This window comes from Triticum urartu, chromosome 5 (genome assembly GCF_003073215.2).
Source record: "Triticum urartu cultivar G1812 chromosome 5, Tu2.1, whole genome shotgun sequence".
Lineage (NCBI taxonomy): Eukaryota > Viridiplantae > Streptophyta > Magnoliopsida > Poales > Poaceae > Triticum > Triticum urartu.
In genome coordinates this window covers 115050792-115066333 of record NC_053026.1, presented here as the reverse complement: position 1 = coordinate 115066333, position 15542 = coordinate 115050792, and positions in this window count along the sequence as shown.

The following is a 15542-nucleotide window of genomic DNA, read 5'->3' as shown; positions in this document are numbered from 1 at the left end:
CGTGATGATCGGACATAGTTTAGTTGATATGGATCACGTGATCATTTAGATGACTAGAGGGATGTCTATCTAAGTCGGAGTTCTTAAGTAATATGATGAATTGAGCTTAAATTTATCATGAACTTAGTCATGATAGTATTTGCATATCTATGTTGTAGACCAATTGCTCACATATAGCTTCCCCGTTTGATTTATGATATGTTCCTAGAGAAAACTATGTTGAAAGATGTTAGTAGAAATGATGCGGACTATCTCCGTGATCTGAGGATTATCCTCGTTGCTGCACAGAAGAATTATGTCCTTGATGCATCGCTAGGTGACGGACCTATTGCAGGAGCAGATGCATACATTATGAACGTTTGGTAAGCTCGGTATGATGACTACTTGATAGTTTAGTGTGCCATGCTTTACGGCTTAGAATCATGACTTCAACGATGTTTTGAACGTCATGGAGCATATGAGATGTTCTAGGAGTTGAAGTTAATATTTCAAGCAAATGCCCGATTTGAGAGATATGAAGTCTCCAATAAGTTCTATAGCTGCAAGATGGAGGAGAATAGTTCTATCAGTGAACATATACTCAGAATGTCTGGGTACCACAACCACTTGACTCAACTGGGAGTTAATCTTCCTGATGATAGTGTCATTGACAAAGTTCTTCAATCACTGCCACCAAGCTACAAAAGCTTCGTGATGAACTATAAATGCAAGGGATGGATAAGACAATTCCCGAGCTCTTCGCAATGCTAAAAGTTGCGGAGGTAGAAATCAAGAAGGAGCATCAAGTGTTGATGGTTAAAAATACCACTAGTTTCAAGAAAAAGGGCAAAGGGAAGAAGGGGAACTTCAAGAAGAACGGCAAGCAAGTTGCTGCTCAAGTGAAGAAGCCCAAGTCTGGACCTAAGCTTGAGACTGAGTGCTTCTACTACAAAGGGACTGGTCACTGGAAGCGGAATTGCCCTAAGTATTTGGCGGATAAGAAGGATGGCAAAGTGAAAGGTATATTTGATATACATGTTATTGATGTGTACCTTACTAATGCTCGCAGTAGCGCCTGTGTATTTGATAGTAGTTTTGTTGCTCATATTTGCAACTCAAAACAGGGGCTATGGATTAAGCGAATATTGGCTAAGGACGAGGTGACGATGCACGTGGGAAATGGTTCCATAGTCGATGTGATCGCGGTCGGCACGCTACCTCTACATCTACCTCCGGGATTAGTATTAGACTTGAATAATTGTTATTTTGTGCCAGCTTTAAGCATGAACATTATATCTGGATCTTGTTTGATGCGAGGCGGCTATTCACTTAAATCAGAGAATAATGGTTGTTCTATTTATATGAGTAATATATTTTATGGTCATGCACCCTTGATGAGTGGTCTATTTTTATTGAATCTCGATAGTAGTGATACACACATTCATAATGTTGAAGCCAAAAGATATAAGTTTAATAATGATAGTGCAACTTATTTGTGGCACTGCCATTTAAGTCATATTGGTGTAAAGCGCATGAAGAAACTCCATGCCGATGGGCTTTTGGAATCACTTGATTATGAACCATGCCTCATGGGCAAGATGACTAAGACTCCGTTATCCGAAACAATGGAACAAGCAACAGACTTATTGGAAATAATACATACTGATGTATGCGTTTCGATGAGTGTTGATGCTCGTGGCGGGGATCGTTATTTTATGACCTTCACAAATGATTTGAGCAGATATGGGTATGTCTACTTAATGAAACACAAGTCTGAAACGTTTGAAAAGTTCAAAGAATTTTAGAGTGACGTGGAGAATCATCGTAACAAGAAAATAAAGTTTCTACGATCTGATCGCGGGAGACAAAATATTTGAGTTACGAGTTTGGCCTTCAGTTGAAACAATGTCGACTAGTTTCGCAACTCACGCCACCTGGAACAGCACAGCGTAATGGTGTGTCCAAACGTCGTAACCGTAGTTTATTAGATATGGTGCGATCTATGATGTCTCTTACTAATTTACCGCTATCATTTTGGGGTTATGCTTTAGAGACGGCTGCATTCACGTTAAATAGGGCACCATCGAAATCCGTTGAGATGACACCATATGAACCGTGGTTTGGCAAGAAACCCAAGTTGTTGTTTCTTAAAGTTTGGGGCTGTGATGCTTATGTGAAAAAGCTTCAACCTGATAAGCTCGAACCCAAATCGGAGAAATGTGTCTTCATAGGATACCAAAGGAGACTGTTGGGTACACCTTCTATCACAGATCTGAAGGCAAGATATTTGTTGCTAAGAATGGATCCTTTCTAGAGAAGGAGTTTCTCTCGAAAGAAGTGAGTGGGAGGAAAGTAGAACTTGATGAGGTAACTATAGCTTCTCCCTTATTGGAAAGTAGTTCATCACAGAAATCAGCTCCAGTGATTCCTACACCAATTAGTGAGGAAGCTAATGATGATGATCATGAAACTTCTGATCAAGTTACTATCGAACCTTGTAGGTCAACCAGAGCAAGATCCGCACTATAGTGGTACGGTAATCTTGTTCTGGAGGTCATGTTACTTGACCATGACGTGTCCATGAGACTGATTCTACCGACGTGCTTCGCACAGAGGTGGCTAGTGGGTGTCTGTTTCTCCAACTTTAGTTGAATCGAGTGTGACTACGCCAGGTCCTTGTTGAAGGTTAAAATAGCACACTTGATGAAAAATCCTTATGGTTTTTGATGCGTAGGTAAGAACGGTTCTTACTAAGCCTGTAGCAGCCATATAAACTTGTAACAACAAAGTAGAGGACGTCTAACTTGTTTTTGCATTGCATGTTGTGATGTGATATTGTTAAGACGTGATTATATAAATTGTTGTATGAGATGATCATGTTTTGTAAACAAAGTTATCGGCAACTGGCAGGAGCCATATGGTTCTCGCTTTATTGTATGAAATGCAATCGCCATGCAATTGCTTTACTTTATCACTAACCGGTAGCGATAGTCATGGAAGCAATAGTTGGCGAGATGACAATGATGCTACGATGGAGATCAAGGTGTCAAGCCGGTGACGATGGTGATCATGATGGTGCTTTGGAGATGGAGATCAAAGGCACAAGATGATGATGGCCATATCATATCACTTATATTGATTGCATGTGATGTTTATCCTTTATGCATCTTATTTTGCTTAGTACTGCGGTAGCATTATAAGATGATCTCTCACTAAATTTTAAGGTATAAGTGTTCTCCCTGAGTATGCACCGTTGTTATAGTTCGTCGTGCCGAGACACCACGTGATGATCGGGTGTGATAAGCTATACGTTCACATACAACGGGTGCAAGCCAGTTTTTGTAACATGCCAATTTTCAATTTCCATGTTATACCTAGGTCATCATATGCATATCATATTTTATTTGCATTTTGGTTTGATCCTAGAAATCTTAAGCAACTCAAGGACCCAAGGAGAGAGTTGGAGGTTTCGTTTATTTTCATATTTGAATTTTCTCAAATTTGAAAAGAGGATCATTTTGGTTTTAATATTTTTCTCTCCGAAATATTTCCAATATTAAAAATAAAAGAGAGGGGACAAAAGGACTTCTCCAAAATAAAAGAAATATTGGAGGAAAAATGTTAAATTCAAATAAATATTTTATCTGGATTTTATTCAAGGTTTTATTTGAATTAGAAAAAAATATGAATTTTTTAAAATTGCATTATAGGCCAGGAAAATGTTCATTTTGTTCTAAATATTTTATTTAGACGGTGAAAATTGTTTCTGGCATTTTTAGATTTTTTTATATTTATTTAGGATTTTCTTCTGTGGGAATTAATTTATTTTGAAAAAACGCGAACCGACCTAGGAGCCGGTTCGGGCCGGGACTCCCAGGCGCCCCGCCACCGCCAGCCTTTATAAGGCAAGGCCGAGGCCGCCAGCCCCAAGCCGCCGCCAGCCCAAGTCGCGCCCCGTGAAACCCTAGCCGCCACCGCGACTCGAGCTCCGCGCCGCCGCCGCGACTCGAGCTCCGCGCCGCCGCCTCACGCCGCGCCGCCGCCGCCTCGCGTCGCGCCGTCGCCTGAACCCGACCTCGCCGCCGCTGACCGATTTTTTTCTAGGTTTTCGTCGGGTTTTTTTGATAAACTCTAGATCTACTCCTTTTTATAGATTGGTTTTTCTCGGTTTTCTTCAGTTAGATCTATTCTGCGAACGTTCGTTCGTTTAGTTCTTATAATGAACGAATTCGTTCGTTTGTCTCTGTTAGCGGACGTTCGTCCGATAGATTTTTCTTTTTCTGTTTTATTTCATCAGGGACCTATCTGCAATTATTTTTATCGCAGATTAGTGTCAGGACCCCGATCCTAAGCCACATCGATCTAGCATGTAACACATCATATCACTTTGCGGCCACACGCACGGTATTCCCACGGGTGCCACCTTACCTGGCCCGGGACCGTTTGCTCCTTTTGGCTCACGTATATGATAGTGTCGCTAGCATCCATATGACAGAGAACCCGGGCCGACATGACTAGTCGTGAACCCAAAGTGGCACTAACTTATGGGGACGGGCATACATGAAACAACAACGAGCATGTCGGTCAGCAGTGTGTGAATCTGGGCTGCAGCAACTGGGCTAACAGGACTCCGGGAACCCGGGCTGTAGCAGGCTAGCAGGACTCTGGATGTCATCGCGTGACATTTCCCTGAAGGGACAGACATAGGAACGAAGTGTATCACATGCCGACCAGTCTAGGTGTTCCGGAGCAGTAGTACTGGGCTAGCAGGACTCCGGTAAACCGGGCTGTAGCGGACTATCATGGCTCAGTGGAAGCACCAGACTACATTTCCCCATAAGAGAGGCTACCAAGGATAGACAACTAGGTTGTCGAATCCCACACATACCAAGCATTTCAAAATCATACACACAATATGCTCGATATGTGCAAGTACAACATGGCATCACAACAAGACTCTACGACTTAGAGTATTTATTCATTAGGCTCCGAGGAGCCAAGTATTACAAACGTGGGTCTCATGACCCAACATACAGAGCATGCAAGCAACAAGTGGAAGCATAAACATGTCTGAGTACAGACAACTACAAATGAAAAAGGCTGAGAAGCCTGACTATCTACAATACCCTCCAAAGGGTATAAGATCATAGCTGAGGTAACAAGATAAACGTCGAAGTCCACGCGGAACTACTAGCGAGACTGATGTCTCTCTCCAAAAACATAAATTAAGCAAACATGAGTACAAATGTACCCAACAAGACTTACATCAGAACTATCTACATATGCATCAGTATCAACAAAGGGTGTGGTGGAGTTTAACTGCAGCAAGCCAGCTTTAACTCAGTGGCTAACCTGAACTACGACTGCAAGTAACTCTTTTGAGGTGGCGCACACGAGTCCACATATTCACCATATCAATACTCCACTATGGATCCGCTCCCGTCTCCCTACGAGAAGGTCATCCATAGCACTCACACTTATCTTGCGCATTTTAGAGTATCCTCTTTCACTTGTCTATGAACTGTACAGGCAACCTAGAAGTCCTTTACCGTGGACGCGGCTATTCGAATAGATGATATTAACCCTGTAGGGGTGTACTTCTTCACACACGCTCTTGCCACTTACCACCATGTACACATCGTGTATCTCGGTAACCTTCAAGCGGAAGCCTGGCGAAGGAGTCGGCCACGATCTGACTAACCACACAAGTCTCTCATCCAGGTTTATCGCCTATTCGGGTTCGATCCGCAAGGAGATCCAGCCAGGGTGTCGCTCATGGCCCCGAACGATGTGAGCAGGGTTCCCAAGCCCACCATCCGGGTGCCACTTGGTACACCGTGCCACTGTGCCTAGTTTGTCCCAATCCCACCCATACCGGGTGCCACTTGGTAGACCACTAACACTACCTGCAAACACCAGAAACTAGTTGCAACTCTTGGACAAAGATCAGGTTGATTAATAAGTCGAGAGAGCTTGGAGCGCTTGGAGCCCAATGTGTGGTAGTAACTGTTCATGGATCACAAACACAGAACTCAGTTCCTGAGGACGGCTGCAATGAGACAACTCACCATGTACTCCTACATGGCCTCTCACCGCTACCTTTACCAAATCGTGTTCACACACTTAGCTCTCAACAGTAGGACATGTTCACACACCTCTAACTCATCCCCGATGAATCAGACCTGACTCAACTCTAGGCAGTAGCAGACATGACAAACAAGCATGAATGAGTAGGCACATCAGAGCTCAAACAACTCCTACTCATGCTAGTGGGTTTCATCTATTTACTTTGGCAATCACAGGTCATGCAGAGGAAAGGGGTTCAGCTACCGCAACATGTAACAGTTGAAACGGTGTTGTCCTAATGCAGTAAAAGAGAGCAGGAGCGAGAGAGTGGGACTGTATAGAAATGTTCAATGGGGGTTTGCTAGCCTGGCACTCCTGAAGATAGTATAGCTCTTCATCGGTGTCGTCGATCACGTCGTCGGAAACATCGTCTACTAAGGGGGAACAACCATCGGCAAACACAAAAGGAACCACAATCAATGCAATGCACATTCATATGAATGATATGTCATATTAAAGTACTGAATTGACCTAGTGCAATAGTTAGTCATATTCATTGAAGCGGAATTCAAACCTATAGCAAATTCCAACTCCAAAACTAATTACCATTTATTCCATAATCATGAATTGACCTATTCAGTGAGGTTAACTTCCTCAAACATGCATGAAAATGCCATATTCAGATTCTTTGGATTTTTTTGATAATTTTTTATATAATTTATCTCATTTGGAGTTACGGTTTAAATTCTATGATTTTTGGAAGTTTGGGGTATTTTCTGAAATTTATAAATCATTTCTGATTTATTTTAATTCCAGAAAACTTTACTGCGTTAGCATGACGTCGGTGTGACGTCACAAGTCAACCGGGGCGGGTCCAGGTCAAACCTGACACGTGGGGCCTGCATGTCAGTGTCACATCTAACTAACTAAATTAGTTAACCCTAATTAAATGCCAATGCTAAACAAACAGGGCATGGGCCCACCTATCATAGGCTTAGGCCAGTCAAACCCCGGTCAACCGGGGTCTACCCACCGGAGTTGACACACGGCTCGTCACCGGCGAAGCCAGAGATGGCGGAGACGTTCGGGTTTGCATCTTCGGCGACCAAAGGGGCGGATGAGGGCATCTACGCGGAGCCGGGACTCGCCCGCATCCATCTGTGCAAACAGCAGGGACTGAGGTGGCCCGAGCTCGCCGGAGGCAAGCTCGCGGCGGTGGCCGGAGTTCGGGCCAGCACAGGCGTGGGGCTACGCTTGGCGAGCAAGCGAGCTGAGAGGCTGGGCGGGCTCCTGGCAGATCCACGAGCTCGTGGTCGTGCTCGGACGCGAGTTCGGTGACCTGCAATGGTGGTGGCGACAGGCGCGGTGGAATCAAGCTCGTGGGACGGTGGGAAAACTAGCTAGGCTTCACGCGTGATGACGGGGTAAGGGGAAACGGACGGGAAGCTCACAACGCATCCGTAGGGTAGGTCGACGGGCTCAGGGGAGTCCTGGCGATGTCGAATCAGAGACGACGGGGACCAGATGCAGAGGACGAAGGCGAGCTTGGGGACGGCATCATAGGGCGCCCGACGCTGCGTGGCTCGATGGAGAGGTCCAGGGCATCGCGACGGATCTTTCGGGCGCGTCAGCCGGGCGAGGCAGTGGCAGCGGCCGCGACAACAGCGAGCGGCGGCGACGGCATGCTCGGAGGCTGCGCCTGAGAGAAACAGAGGAGGGGAGAGCGCGAGAGAGAGTGGGAGGGGTCCGTGGGGGTGCGTGTCGACGCCCGAGTGCGTCGAGGGGGAGCCAGGCAAGCAGCTGCCGACATGGCGCGCCGCGGCACCGTGGCCAGCTTCTCCTCTGCCTTCTGGCAAGAGGAAGAAGACGCCCCTTCCCCTGCTGGGCTGGGCTGCTACAGTAACCTGTCGGGGTAAGTGCCAGGTTAGTCTCTCTGTCTCTCTTTCTCTTTTGTTTTGCTTTTCTATTCTGTTATTTGTTCTTTTGATTTAGCAAGAATGCCAAACCAATCAATAAAAATCTGAAAATATTTATGGGCACCTCTGGGATTAATTCCAACAGCCTAAAAATACTTTGAAGATTATTTGGACATTTAAAAATATTTATAGCATTTAAATGTCCAAAGGCAAATACTTTATGATTTAATCCAAAGATCCAGGAATGACCTAGAAATATATTCATCATTTTTGGCTGAGGTTTTCACCTTTATCAGAAATCATGAACATTTTCAATGGGCATTTTGGGTTCTTTGAGAAAGATTTTATTTGAACCTATTTGAATTCTTTTAGGTGCTAGGGTTTGATCAATCCCCATTTCAACTTCAAATGAATTTAGACATGATGCATGGATGCTTGTGCCACTATTTGCAAACGATGCTAGGTCTGTGACAACTCACCCCCACTAAACAAGAATCTCGTCCCGAGATTCAGGACGTGAGGTAAGAAGATAGAGGGGACAGAAAACTAACACGATCTTCATGATCTAGCTTCCCTTCTCGGAGATGTTTATTCCTTCTAACATATTGATCTTGACGTCTTTGCTTTCGAGAACTTCATCCAGCTATGACGACGAAAGAGAGGAAAACCCTATAGGATTTGATCTTCATAAAGATCGAGTGAGTCACGGTCAACTCATGGAATGAGACATAGCAACTCTCTCGAGTTGAGACACAGACACACATCGAGAGGGATGGAAGAAACAAATGGCGAAAGTTCGACTTGGTAGGCAACAATTCCACGCTTAATCAGATGGTGAGGGGGTTCCAAAGTAGCGAGGAGTTAAGTTGCCCATGATACCATAACGAGGCACCTTAGTGAAGGTGACTCGTAGAGCTATTCCCTTAAGTGGCAAAAAGAATTACTTTTGATCCATAGACCATTGGAACTCTTCATACCAGCCTGAGGCAATTCACAATTGATCGTTTTAAGGAGTTCGAGAGAATGGCATACTCGGGCTAGAGTGGATGATGTGTACTACCTTGTTGAAGACAACGCGATGGATGATTTCTTCTTATCATCGAGAAAGGATGGGGCCCAGGGTAAGCCTAATTTGAGGATGGTCCTGAATAATAATTACTGAGAAGGCAGACCATAGTAAAATGGCATAATGGCGGGTGCAAGCTGGGAACAAAATGCAAAGGTTGGGAATGTTCCAACCATCATATCTGCCCGAGATTCAGATCTGGTTGGTAACAGGATATTTCAGACATCATGTGTGGAAAAGAAAGGTAGCAACACAATTCGACGAGATGACGTTGCGAGATTCTCGGGAAATGGACTACGATAGTAAGCTCCAAAACATGAGTTGGTTCTGCTACACACATGTTGTCCCAGACAATCATGACCACCTAGTAGTCTTATACCAAAACACTACCGAGTTCAGGTGGGGAACCATCATCAAGGATATCGAAGTCTTGTGCATTACCATGTATTAGCATTTAACTCCTTTTCCTAGAACAAATCAGTTAGTGGCTTGGTGTGCTAGGAATTACATATGGAATGGAGGTGGCCAAACCTATCAAACCATAGAATACTTCACGCATGCATGACTGACTTGGGATGATTCCAGAGGAAGCAAAAAACAATCTTTCTCGGATCCACGGCGGCAACTTACATCAAGTGCACGTGAATCAGAGGAAGTCACTTCTTTCATCCAAACATATACCTCATGAGCGGAACATGAAGGCAATGCTTACAAAGTTTCCAATACCAACTTAGATGTTCAACATGAATCATGGACAAGATGAAATTGTTGTCAATGGGCTCAGCAACAATCCATCCAGGCTTCCATATAGGTGGAATTCCAAAACTATGTGAAGAAGGCGATAGTATTGGTCAGACCCAAAAGATGTAATGGTGTATGCTCGAGGGACAACCGCGAGTAAGACAACATTACGAACATCGTTGGTTCTGATTTGATTTGACGATAGCCCATACACAAATCAAAGATTCGGGTAAGACAATAGGTCCAACAATTGATCACGAGGACCAATCGATGAAGATATCGTCTTTCTTCAACACACACACACACACACACACAAAGATATCCCTTAATGATGAACTAAGTCGGACAAGCTTTTATCTTCCAACTCTCCAAGTTGTTGTCTAGCTAGCTCAACCAACTAGCTCAGGGATATCCAACACAGGTTATTGGAGAAGGGGTGGTTTATAAAAAATCAACTTGATCACAAGCTCAACATAACAGTCAGGGGGAAACCTGGTAATACTTCCGAGAAGATATCCAAAAATCACGAACCACCGATATGTTACTAGGCTTGAGAACAATCTCGCCTTTCAGGGCAAGACGATATGATCAAGAGAGCGAGGAATTGACACAATCCTAACTCATTGATCGAAGAGTGGACCAGAAATAAGGACTAGGTAGCACGATCAATTTTAGGATGATGATTCAATAACCAGTACGCTAAGAGTGAGAGTATTGTCCATTAACTACCAAGCAACAAGGTGCTAGGAGTATCGATTTCACACATTTCACTTGTTGGCATTCCGTTTACAACAACACGGGACTGAGGAATGAATAATGATGGCGAGAAGTATCACTGCATCAAGAATTCATAAGAGGTGGTGCAATTCTCATGACATTCTTGACATAGAGATGGTAACACTTCAAGGTAGAACAGAGCAAAAGCTGGATTGGCATTTTGATCCGCGGAATACAATTGCTTTGACCGAATCCTAGATATGGATGAGGTACTGGAGTTTGTTTCTCCTAGTCATTCCGGAATAGAATGGCTTGAAAGACCACAAGAATAATAGGCATCGACGAACGAATGCACACATACTCTAGACTATCGATTGATAGACAATTGTCGGAATACAAGTGAAGAGTAACAACTCAAGGAACATATATCTTGCTGAGTTGTGGATGCATGGATTAGTATGTCGAGCAAAGCTCAACATTTCTTCCGAATAACCCATGCAGAAAGATGAGATTGGCAGAGTGATACGTCTCCAACGTATCTATAATTTTTGATTGCTCCATGCTATATTATCTACTGTTTTGGACATTATTGGGCTTTATTATCCACTTTTATATTATTTTTGGGACTAACCTATTAACCGGAGGACCAACCCAGAATTGTTGTTTTTTGCCTGTTTTAGGGTTTCGAAGAAAAGGAATATCAAACGGAGTCCAAACGGAATGAAACCTTCGGGAACGTGATTTTCTCACCGAATACAACTCAGGAGACTTGGACCCTACGTCAAGGCACGTAACAGGAGGCCACGAGGTAGGGGGCGCGCCCTACCCCCCAGGCGCGCCCCCACCCTCGTGGGCCCCCTGTTGCTCCACCGACATACTTCTTCCTCCTATATATACCCACATACCCCCAAATGATCAAATATGGAGCCAAAAACCTAATTCCACCGCCGCAACTTTCTGTATCCACGAGATCCCATCTTGGGGCCTGTTCCGGAGCTCCGCCGGAGGGGGCATCGATCACGGAGGGCTTCTACATCATCATCCAAGCCCCTCCGATGAAGTGTGAGTAGTTTACTTCAGACCTACGGGTCCATAGCTACTAGCTAGATGGCTTCTTCTCTCTTTTTGGATCTCAATACAATGTTCTCCCCCTCTCTCGTGGAGATCTATTCGATGTAATCTTCTTTTCGCGGTGTGTTTGTTGAGACCATGAATTGTGGGTTTATGATCAAGTCTATCTATGAATAATATTTGAATCTTCTCTGAATTCTTTTATGTATGATTGGTTATCTTTGCAAGTCTCTTCGAATTATCAGTTTGGTTTGGCCTACTAGATTGGTTGTTCTTGCCATGGGAGAAGTGCTTAGCTTTGGGTTCGATCTTGCGGTGTCCTTTCCCAGTGACAGAAGGGGCAGCAAGGCACGTATTGTATCGTTGCCATCGAGGGTAACAAGATGGGGTTTTTTATCATATTGCATGAAACTATCCCTCTACATCATGTCATCTTGCTTAAGGCGTTACTCTGTTTTTAACTTAATACTCTAGATGCATGCTGGATAGCGGTCGATGAGTGGAGTAATAGTAGTAGATGCAGAACGTTTCGGTCTACTTGTCTCGGACGTGATGCCTATATACATGATCATACCTAGATATTCTCATAACTATGCTCAATTCTGTCAATTGCTCAACAGTAATTTGTTCACCTACCATAGAATACTTATGCTCTTGAGAGAAGCCACTAGTGAAACCTATGGCCCCCGGGTCTCTTTCTCATCATATTAATCTCCATCACTTTATTATTGCTTTGCTTTTACTTTTTACTTTGCATCTCTATACCAAAAATACCAAAAATATTATTTATCATCTCTATCAGATCTCACTTTCGTAAGTGACCCTGAAGGGATTGACAACCCCTAAGCGCGTTGGTTGCGTTGAGCTATTGTTTTTGTGTAGGTACGAGGGACTCGAGCGTAGCGTCCTACTGGATTGATACCTTGGTTCTCAAAAACTGAGGGAAATACTTACGCTACTTTGCTGCATCATCCCTTCCTCTTCGGGGAAATCCAACACAGTGCTCAAGAGGTAGCAAGAAGAATTTCTGGCGCCGTTGCCGGGGAGGTTCGCGCAAGTCAAGATTTGACTCCCGACAACGAGCAATTTCTGGCGCCGTTGCCGGGGAGGTTCGCGGAAGTCAAGATTTGACTCCCGACAACGAGCAATTTCTGGCGCCGTTGCCAGGGAGTCTGCGCAAAAGTCAACATACCAAGTACCCATCACAATCCCTATCTCCCGCATTACATTATTTGCCATTTGCCTCTTGTTTTCCTCTCCCCCACTTCACCCTTGCCATTTTATTCGCCCTCTCTCTCTCTCTATCCTCCCTCTCTCTCTCTCTATTTGACTCCTTTGCCCGTTTGCTCTTTGTTTGCTCGTGTGTTAGTTTGCTTGTTTGTCGCGATGGCTCAAGATAATACTATATTGTGTGACTTCACCAATACCAATAATAATGATTTCCTTAGCACTCCGATTGCTCCTCTTACCGATGCTGAATCTTGTGAAATTAATACTGCCTTGTTGAATCTTGTCATGAAAGACCCGTTCTCCGGCCTTCCTAGTGAAGATGCCGCTACCCATCTTAATAGCTTCGTTGATTTGTGTGACATGCAAAAGAAGAAATATGTCGATAATGATATTGTTAAATTGAAGCTATTTCCTTTTTCGCTTAGAGATCGTGCTAAAGCTTGGTTTTCGTCTTTGCCTAAAAATAGTATTGATTCTTGGAACAAGTGCAAAGATGCTTTTATCTCTAAGTATTTTCCTCCCGCTAAGATCATCTCTCTTAGAAACGATATTATGAATTTTAAACAACTTGATCATTAACATGTTGCACAAGCTTGGGTGAGAATGAAATTAATGATACGTAATTGCCCTACTCATGGTTTAAATTTGTGGATGATTGTTCAGAATTTTTATGCCGGATTGAATTTTGCTTCTAGAAATCTTTTAGATTCGGCCGCGGGAGGCACTTTTATGGAAATCACTTTAGGATAAGCTACTAAACTCCTAGATAATATTATGGTTAATTATTCTCAATGGCATACTGAAAGATCTACTAAAAAGGTTCATGCGATAGAAGAAATTAATGTTTTGAGTGGAAAGATAGATGAACTTATGAAATTATTTGCTAATAAGAGTGTTTCTTCTGATCCTAATGATGTGCCCTTGTCTACTTTGATTGAGAATAATAATGAATCTATGGATGTGAATTTTGTTGGTAGGAACAATTTTGGTAACAACGTGTATAGAGGAAATTTCAACCCTAGGCCTTATCCTAGTAATCCCTCTAATAATTATGGTAATTCCTACAATAATTCTTATGGAAATTATAATAACATGCCCTCTGATTTTGAATCTAATATTAAAGAATTTATTTCTTCGCAAAAGAATTTTAATGCTATGATTGAAGAAAAATTGCTTAAGATTGATGATTTGGCTAGGAACGCTGATAGAATTTCTCTTGATGTTGATTCTTTGAAACTTATATCTATTCCACCTAAGCATGATATCAATGAGTCTTTCAAAGCCATGAGAATTTCCATTGACGAGTGCAAAGAAAGAACCGCTAGGATGCGTGCTAAGAAAGATGCCTTTTATTAAAGCTAGTTCCTATGAAAATAATGATGAAGATCTAAAAGTTATTGATGTGTCCACTATTAAATCTTTGTTTTGCAATATGAATCTTGATAATGACGGGACTGAATATGATCCGCCTTTACCTAGAAGGCGTTCTAAGAATTTGGAATTTGTTAATCTTGATGCTAAATTTGATAAAAGTGGGATTGAAGAAATTAAAACCCTAGATGTTGCTAAACCCACTATTATGGATTTCAAGGAATTTAACTATGAAAATTGCTCTTTGATTGATTGTATTTCCTTGTTACAATCCGTGCTAAAATCTCCTCATGCTTATAGTCAAAATAAAGCGTTTACTAAACATATCGTTGATGCCTTGATGCAATCTTATGAAGAAAAACTTGAATTGGAAGTTTCTATCCCTAGAAAACTTTATGATGAGTGGGAACCAACTATTAAAATTAAAATTAAAAATTATGAGTTTTATGCTTTGTGTGATTTGGGTGCTAGTGTCTCTACTATTCCCAAAACTTTGTGTGATTTACTAGATTTCTGTGATTTTAATGATTGCTCCCTAAACTTGCATCTTGCGGATTCCACTATTAAGAAACCTATGGGAAGAATTAATGATGTTCTTATTGTTGCAAATAGGAATTATGTGCCCATAGATTTTATCGTTCTTGATATAGATTGCAATCCTTCTTGCCCTATTATTCTTGGCAGACCTTTCCTTAGAACGGTTGGTGTAAATATTGATATGAAGGAAGGGAATATTAGATTTCAATTTACAATAAAAAAGGGCATGGAAAACTTCCCTAGAAATAAAATAAAATTACCATATGAATCTATCATGAGAGCCACTTATGGATTGCCTACCAAAGATGGCAATACCTAGATCTATTCTTGCTTGTTATGCCTAGCTAGGGGCGATAAACGACAGCGCTTGTTGGGAGGCAACCCAATTTTATCTTTATTCCTTGCCTTTTGCTCCTGTTTAGTAATAAAAAAATTATTTAGCCTCTGTTTTGGTTGTGTTTTTTGTGTTTAATTAGTGTATGTGCCAAGTAGAACCGTTGGGAAGACTTGGGGAAAGTCTTGTTGAACTTGCTGTAAAAAACAGAAACTTTAGCGCTCACAAGAACTGCTGTAATTTTTATTTGAAGAGTGCTATTTAGTTAATTCTTTTTGCATATGATTAATAGATAAATTCCTCACGTCCATCAATTTATTTTATAATTTTTGGGGTTCCATATCTTGCGCTAGCTTCAGATTACTACAGACTGTTCTGTTTTTGACAGATTCTGTTTTGCGAGTGTTGTTTGCTTATTTTGATGAATCTATGGCTAGTAAAATAATTTATAATCCATATAGAAGTTGGAATACAGTAGGTATAACACCCATATAAATAAATAATGAGTTCATTA